This window comes from Lampris incognitus, chromosome 2, assembly GCF_029633865.1.
Source record: "Lampris incognitus isolate fLamInc1 chromosome 2, fLamInc1.hap2, whole genome shotgun sequence".
NCBI lineage: Eukaryota > Metazoa > Chordata > Actinopteri > Lampriformes > Lampridae > Lampris > Lampris incognitus.
The window spans coordinates 127,727,792-127,736,294 of NC_079212.1; positions in this window are offsets into that span (position 1 = coordinate 127,727,792).

An 8,503-nucleotide genomic window follows, 5' to 3' on the forward strand; every position below is an offset into this window, starting at 1 on the left:
AGAGTAATGTTTTGCATTTTCTCACACAAAAAAAATGTTTGGCTTTTTTGTTTTGGTTCAAAGGAAAGCCCTTGACCCCGAACGATTTCCAAAGAAACATTTCAAACAGAAGCGTATTGCGTCCACCTCCAGCCATCCGTTCTCGGTGACTGAGTAAGGAGATAATCTCCTCATCTTGTGAATGATGAAAAGCTGGAGAGAACTAAAAGGACCCTTCAGTATCAATGTGTGAAATCAGTGGAACTTTTGCAGCCAACACATTTTGCATATGTTCCATAGTGTAGATACGCTGGCGTTTAAAACCGCAGAGCACAAGCGTAAACTATGGCATTTTGGCGTGAGTGACTACAGATTTCTATCAATAAATTAACTTTTTTTGTTGCAAATGTCACTTGTTAAGGTTGTGTCAAAGTGGTAACTGTGGCGAAGAATGCAGTGCAATATCTTTCCATGAGACCGAGCTTCCAACTGTCCTGTGAGGTTGTCTCGTGTATCTATCTACGTGTGTGTGGTGTGTTGTGTGTGTGTGTGTGTGTGTGTGTGTGTGTGTGTGTGTGTGTGTGTGTGTGTGTGTGTGTGTGTGGGCAGAGGGAGCGCAATGACTCAAAACGAGAAATCCTCTTTGCCTTTATCTAAACTGTGTGTGGGTTGTAATCATGGTGTGTGTGTGTGTGTGTGTGTGTGTGTGTGTGTGTGTGTGTGTGTTGTGTGTGTGTGTGTGTGTGTGTGTGTGTGTGTGTGTGTGTGTGTATGGACCATTGAAGCAACTGCAAATATATCTAATGTAAAGTCGGCCATTAAAAAACAGACAAAATAGGCATCCGGGTAGCGTAGCGATCTATTCCGTTGCCTACTGACACGGGGATCGCCGGTTCGAATCCCCCCGGCTTGGTCGGGCGTCCAATGTCTGCGGGCGGGAAGCCAGATGTTGGTATGTGTCCTGATCGCTGCACTAGCGCCTCATCTGGTCGGTCTGGGCGTCTTTCAGGGGGGAGGGGGAACTGGGGGGGGAATAGCGTCCCCCTGGTGAAACTCCTCACTGTCAGGTGAAAAGAAGCGGCTGGTGACTCCACATGTATCGGAGGAGGCATGTGGTAGTCTGCAGCCCTCGGCAGATGGGGTGGAGCAGCGACTGGGACGGCTCGGAAGAGTGGGGTAATTCAATTGGGGAGAAAAAGGGGGGTAAAAACAACAACAACAACAAAACAAACAGACAAAATATCTTCTTTCCTGTACTGTGAATTGAGGTGAAATTGGAGATGAGGAAAGTAAGGAGAAGTAAGGACACACACATAAAAAAAGCAAAGAGGTTGGGGCTGGCTTAAGGGTCAGCCTTCATTTACCATAAAAGGGCTCCTTTCACCTGTCGACTGGGCCTAGCCCTTATGGTTGACCTCCGAACTGAAAGAAATGACACGGGCCCATTTTAAAGCATCTACTTTGTCTGGAACTTGGTGCTGATGTTACCAAGGTTATTCAGGGCTAGTGACTCAGTGAATGAGCAATTTGGACGCCATACAACAGCCAGGATTACTCCCAAAGTGAGGTCTATCTGTTAAGTCCTCCTCCCTCAAAAGGTTTCCATTCCAAGGGTTCAGATGGGTCACTTGGTGTGCAAATGCATTCACTTGTGGATATGCTCAATATGTGCATTGGTGGGAGCTGCATACTTGCAAGTCTGAGTGTGTGCATGCAGTAAGTGAACATCCCTTAAGGATGTGGGTATGTCCAGGGTGATGGTTTGCTGCCCTTGCTATAGCCAAGCAATGCTCAAGAGCCACCAGGAAGCCATACACCTACTATTAGCTGAGGAGTCGCACAGCAGCCTCTTATATAATTATATACCCAACAACAGGAAGACGGAGAGAGAGCAAGACAGAGAGCTGAACACAGGCAGAGGTGAGAGAGGGTGAATATAAGAGGAAGAGAGGGCGAGAGCCTGCTGAGTACAAACAGGGCAGCGAATAACAAACACAGTTTCAGTGCGACCAGACTTGTGTGACTGGCAGAGACAACGAAAGATGGAGAGATAGACAGACAGAGAGAGAGAGAGATCAAATCTGTTAGAGATAGGTTAAGAGGACTGACTAAGTAGAGTGGGTGTGTAAAATTAAAAGGTGAGTGGGAGGGGAGGGAGAGAGAGAGAGAAAGAGAGAGAGAGAAGAGAGAGAGAGAGAGAGAGAGAGAGAGAGAGAGAGAGAGAGAGAGAGAGAGAGAGAGAGAGAGAGAGAGAGAGAGAGAGAGAGAGAGAGAGAGAGAGAAGAGAGAGAAGAGAGAGAGAGAGAGAGAGAGAGAGAGAGGAGAGAGAGAGAGAGAGAGAGAGAGAGAGAGAGAGAGAGAGAGAGAGAGAGAGAGAGAGAGAGAGAGAGAGAGAGAGAGCAGAAAATAAGAGAAAAGAGAACACCATGTCTTGCAGACAGCCTGTTTAGCCTGTCTGGATGTTCCCATTGATTGTCCTGCTCTGCCGTCGGCCCTGCTGAGAAACCTGTAGCCTGCCTCTGCAAGGAAGGTGAGTTAATATAACGCAATGATGGATAGATGGATGGATGGATGGATGGATGGATGATAAGTGAATAGATGGACAAATGAATAAGTGTGTGTGTGTGTGTGTGTGTGTGTGTGTGTGTGTGTGTGTGTGTGTGTGTGTGTGTGTGTGTGTGTGTGTGTGTGTGTGTGTGTGTGTGTGTGTGCGTGCGGATGGATGGATGAGAAACAAATCCAGAAGGCAGTAAATCTCAATGAACTGTGCCCCCCCCCCCATTTATCAAGTTAGCTGTTTTCTTTTTTTGTTACGTCGACAGAAGAAACAGGATGAATATGAGTACTTGTTGTCACAGGTGATATGCAAACAATTTTGTCCTCAGCTTAATTTTGTAATCATCGCAATGACACCAAACATACTAAACAGCACTGTGTAGACATTTCATTTGCATAGATAAGTGGCATGTTAGTGAATTGGTCACCTCATAAGGTCATTCCTTGAGAGTGTTTGGGCCAATGGTCTTTCTGCTTTGCCTTATAGTCTGGCTTGCTATGCCATTGTGTGTGCACCTTTGTCAGTCTGCTTTGCCCTCCTACTACTTTTTGGGGGTTGCCGAAACAGTCTCCCTGCACATATATTGGTATGAAATCACAAGCACGGACGCACACACACACGCACACACACACGCACACACACACACACACACACACACACACACACACACACAACACACACACACACCACACACACACACAGAACGCCTTGGATCAGACAGACAAGCCTATCAGCAGAAGTGAGAGAGGATCCATTCAGTGGTGGTGGTGGTGAACTCGCCGGTATGATGTCATAATGCTAGGCATTGAGATGAGCTTTGCATTGATGGGCAATAAAAACAGCATTCTGCTCTTCCCTCCCTGTGGCGTCTTAATCACTTGGTATTGATAATGAGTCTCCAGAGCCTGGGGAGCACTGCAAAGGTAAGCAACCGTTTCTTTGTGCGCTTGTCAAGTGTAAGTGTGTGTGTGTGTGTGTGTGTGTGTGTGTGTGTGTGTGTGTGTGTGTGTGTGTGTGTGTGTGTGTGTGTGTGTGTGTGTGTGTGTGTGTTTAGGGTATGAATTCATTGTGCCTTTTTATGATGGGTGTTAAAGTTTCAATAGGTGGAGGTGTTGGAGATCAACAACAAGAAGAAGAAGAAAAACTGATATATAATATTGTCTGTTTTACTATCATTCACACAAAACTACACATTGTGTGTCAGTAATTAATAGGTAATATCTTTTTCTTTCTTTTTTTTTGGGTTAGGCGAATGGATTTGAAAATGTGTACGGTCTAAAAATGATTCGGCCACTGTGACAGGAATTCACACACTAACCCAGAGTTTAACCTTTACAGGTTTACATTCACCCCATCCCCTCCTTTGCCTTTTCATCAGGTGCAGTACTTTGTTACCATAGTGACTTTTTTTTCTGAAAGGAAGACTCTAGCTGTCAATCAAGAATATGGATCCCTTCTGTACAGCAGTTGGCTGTTGGAAGGCTTTCATTTAGAGGCGATGGTGAAATTATTGTTGAGATAGATGTCAAGGGTATATTTCTCATCTGAGACGTGATTGTGTGGCAGACGCATAGGGAAAAGAGTGGCTGTGTCAGTCAAGTATCAGTGACGTTTTCACAGACAGAGTGAAAGAAGAGAGATAGATGGAGAAGACAGTTTCTTTTGCATCAATCTGAACACTGCCATTCATTCTGCTCTGTTTTGACCGTCTGTCTCTGAAATGCATGGGACATAATATCACGCAAGGGTGGGAGGTATGAATACAAAATGAAACTTTTTTTTCAAGCTTAACATCCTGCTCGTGATATTAGAAAAGGCCCCACGTATTTCCTGCTCTTATTTTTCAGACTGTACACCATTTGAGTCCTCCTAATCTCAACACCTGACGAGGGAGTAAATGGGCTCTGCATCGATCGCGTGATCAGAAGCCATCTTTCACTTTCAACCACACGCCGCCGATGTGAGTGACAGGTGGAATGAGCCAATGAGCTCCCTGGAAACCCCAGCCTTGAACCTGAACGAGAACGCCCTGCCGTCCGAGAGGAAGCTCCCGAGCCTGGCTGTGTCCGAGCATTTGTGTGATGCCGCAACTTTCAAGGCTCCCTATCCTTACAGGAGAAACAGCAGGTTGAACGCCTCCCACATCTGCTCTCCCCAGTCATTAACTAAACATATACCCGGACTTTACCAACCCTGGACCCAGAAAGACACATCCCCTAGCCCTAAACCTTACATCCTTCCCCCCTACAGAGAGCAACATGGCTGGGCTGAGTGGAGAGAACTCACCTGCCTCCACCCTGCATGGGGCCTTACCCAAAACCGCAGCCACTTGTCTGAAAAACCCCGGGACATCTTACCCCCTGGCCTCCACCCTGGCTATCCGCTCCAGCCGCTCCAATGCAGACCTGTCACCATAGTCACTGAGAATATGCATGGCATTGGAGTAGAACATACATGGGAGGCATCCACATTAAGAGGGCAGTCTCATTTGAATGCAGAGCGGCATACCAATGAAAGGATTAAGGAACTGTTTCTGAAAAGGAGAGACAGACATATGAACCATTATGGCAGAGGCGTATGGCCAAGTCCAACTCCCTTAGGCCCACACCTTTCTCCGTCTCCCCTCAGGGGCCATGCACCTCGAGATGAATTGACATACAAACGCCAGACCTCAAGAGCCATCAAACAGCCTTTTTCTGGAAACAGTCCCTCATCTTTAGCCTCTTTAAGAGCGCTGCCTAGTGATAAGTCAAATAACAGGTGGACCTCCATGGGAGTAAAAGACATCTCAGTGGGATCTCCCATTCTGTGCTCCTCCTCTTCCTCTCCTTCCGACCCTATTCCCTGGCTCCTCCCTCATTTTGCAGCAGGCTCTCTCATCAAGCTCAGAGATGGGCGCTTGAGAAGGGTCGAGGATCTGCAGACAGACGACTTCCTGCTCGGCTCGCTAGCCTGCCCAGACCTCCGCCTGTGCTACTGCACGGTGCAAAGCATCGCCCCCTCTGCCTCCTCCTCCTCTCTGTCACGACTCATCATCCTGCTCCACGGACAGCTTTCGCAGGTGAAATGAGAGAAAGATAGAGTGAGAGACAGAGACAAAGTGAGTGAGTGAGAGAGAGAGAGAGAGAGAGAGAGAGAGAGAGAGAGAGAGAGAGAGAGAGAGAGAGAGAGAGAGAGAGAGAGAGAGAGGAGAGAGAGAGAGAGAGAGAAGAGAGAGAGAGAGAGAGAGAGAGAGAGAGAGAGAGAGAGCGGCGAGAGAGAGAGTATGACAGAGAGTGCATTTGGATATCTCACTATCTTCTTTTTTCACCTCATCTTTTTTAACAATATTCTATTGTTGTATCTTTCTTATGTACAATGTACTGTTGATCTTATTGCAATTTTGAATACAGTGTGCTGTAGCAGTACTGTACATAACTACAGTCACATCAATGAAGACTATTTGGACTGAACTGAGAGAGGTTGGAGTGAGAGAGAGAATCCACTTGTTTATCTAAAAAGATTATTTGAAGAACTGTTTCATACTGTCTAGCTTTGGTAGTATTGTTTGAAAACTTTCAGGCCAATAAAGCCTATTGAATTGAACTGAGTTGTATTGAATTGAAGTGAATTGAGAGAGAGAGAGAGAGAGAGAGAGAGAGAGAGAGAGAGAGAGTGAGTTGGACTGTGCAAGAAAATCAATCTGTTAGGCTCAATTCCAGCACCCACTTACGCGTGCCTCTGATAGAAGTCCATTTGCCTAGCTGGACCAATACTACCGCATAGTTGGTAAGATGTGTGTATTGCACTATTCTACTTAACAATACAGATTTTTCTCCCACAGGAGGTTAGTGGATGTGTATGTGGAGTACCCGTTCTTTGTACAGGGACAAGGCTGGTCCTCCTGTTGCCCTCAACAAACTGCCCGTCTGTGTGGCCTGCAGTGCCGCCAGCTGAGCGTGGGTGATGTCTGCCTTGCTCTCACCCCTCTACCAACCAAAAGATCCCCTTACCCCCAGCCACCAACACCCCAGCTCTCCTGGAACCTTACACGTCACCCACGAAAAAATATGAGGGTGTGGACCCTTAAAGTCATCCAGCCCACCTCAGCGGCCTCCCTGGTTCCAGACGGGCTGTCGGGGAGGCTGGAGGAGGCACAGGACGGCTTGGAGAAAACACTGGCCACCCTCTGAGCCTGGAGGTCCAGCTGGGCAAAACTTATCAGGATCAGTGTTTTCATTTGAAAAAGAACAGGCCAAACTCTTCTGGGCTAGAGCTGAGTTTAGTTTTCTGTCACCTTACCTTGTAAATTCCATCTGCTTCTGTGCCCGACAGGCTCCCTCTCTGTTTTGTATCAGAAAACTGCAGGGATGACTTGTCCTGACTCTCTGGATCCAGCAGAGATTATTTTGAATGTAAATCAATATTTACTCAGTTTTGATTGTCAGTGTGAATCAGGGATTCACTAGCTAAGGTGAACCAGGGATAAAACCAAAAAAAAATAAAAAATCTTCTCAAGGTTTCTTACCTTGGCACAGAATGACTAAAAGCTGTGTTTCACATGTAAATCAGAGACTATCTTACATAGAGAAACTGTCAAAGCACGTTTGTTTGAGCTTTTGAACCCAAATTACACTTTTATATCCAACATATTTCTGATAGTTCAGAGAAATTGTTCCCTAATTTCTTGAAAATTCAATCTCATCCATTGCTGTTGATAATATCATCAGAGCCTTTCTGACAAGCTTTGGAAGAGACTGACTGTCATAAAAGATGGGTTGCATGGCAAAACAGATTTTTGGAATAACACATTATTCAAGTTCATTGGTCAGTATTTCCAAAGTAAAGTTGATCACATCAACAAAAATATCACTGATAAGCATCAGCCCATGATTTTGAAAATGTCCCTTATAGCTTTCCAAAGATGACGAATAAAATCTTTATGCATAACAGTCAGGGGGGTTGTTTTGTCATGAAAAGTCAGTCCAAATGCATTTCTTTATCTTTATCTGCATTTCTCTATCTGTGTGCTGAATAGACGTCTGTTAATGTATCATTTCCCTTATGTTCTTTCTAAATGTCTGTTCTATTGTTGCAGCGCACGTGGAGTGTATGGCTTGAATTGATTTGCAAAAAGCTGATTCGTAAATAAATGCCATTACATACGATAAGTTGCAAACTGTTTTTTATTCTTTACATACCATTGATTAGAGTCTAAAAGATTAACATTTTGACATCCGAAAATGCACATATTGCCCCTGGGAGGAACATATGTGGCCAACTGAAGAACTAAAAAACCATTGCACCTGCTGCCTCTTTTGTAGTTTTGCTGTATTCTGCTGCTGAAATCTGACATTTGGTTTCAGAAAAAAAAAAAAAATTACAGCATTTCTTTGCCCACCTGCAGCTCTGGACTGACTTCAAAAGGCAGCTTAAATCAGGGTGATGGTGCACGACCTGCAGCCTGTCTGCTGTGGGCAAAATCACTGGCATCTCTGAGACCACATGCCTCTCGTAGGCCCAGTGATATATGTCTTTCCCAGCTCCTCAGGGGAACTGGACCAGAAAACCAGCCCCATCAATCCCACACGCAGTTATTAACAATCCAGGCTGTCATTCCTAACTGTGCCCCTCTACATTAGCAGCAGACAGGCCAGCTACCAGATGTCTCGTACTAAGGCTGCCCAACTCAGCCTCTGAATACCAGCAAAGTACACAGAGTACACAGAGGAAGATAAATGGACCTTCTTTTGTATGGGAGAATGAAATGATCCAGCTGTTTGACGATTAAAGGTAGAGTTGTTTAACAGGAAGATGGGAGTATAAATCTTAATGTGCAATAAACCTATCGTTGACTGCCGATCGCACCCCATCAATTTCTTACACCCAGGTGCAGGCCAAACCCAGTACAATTAGAAGTCAAATCTGCATTTTGAAAAGGAACACTGTATAGTTGGGGGGGGTTTTTGCAAATAAAAAATGTGCTAT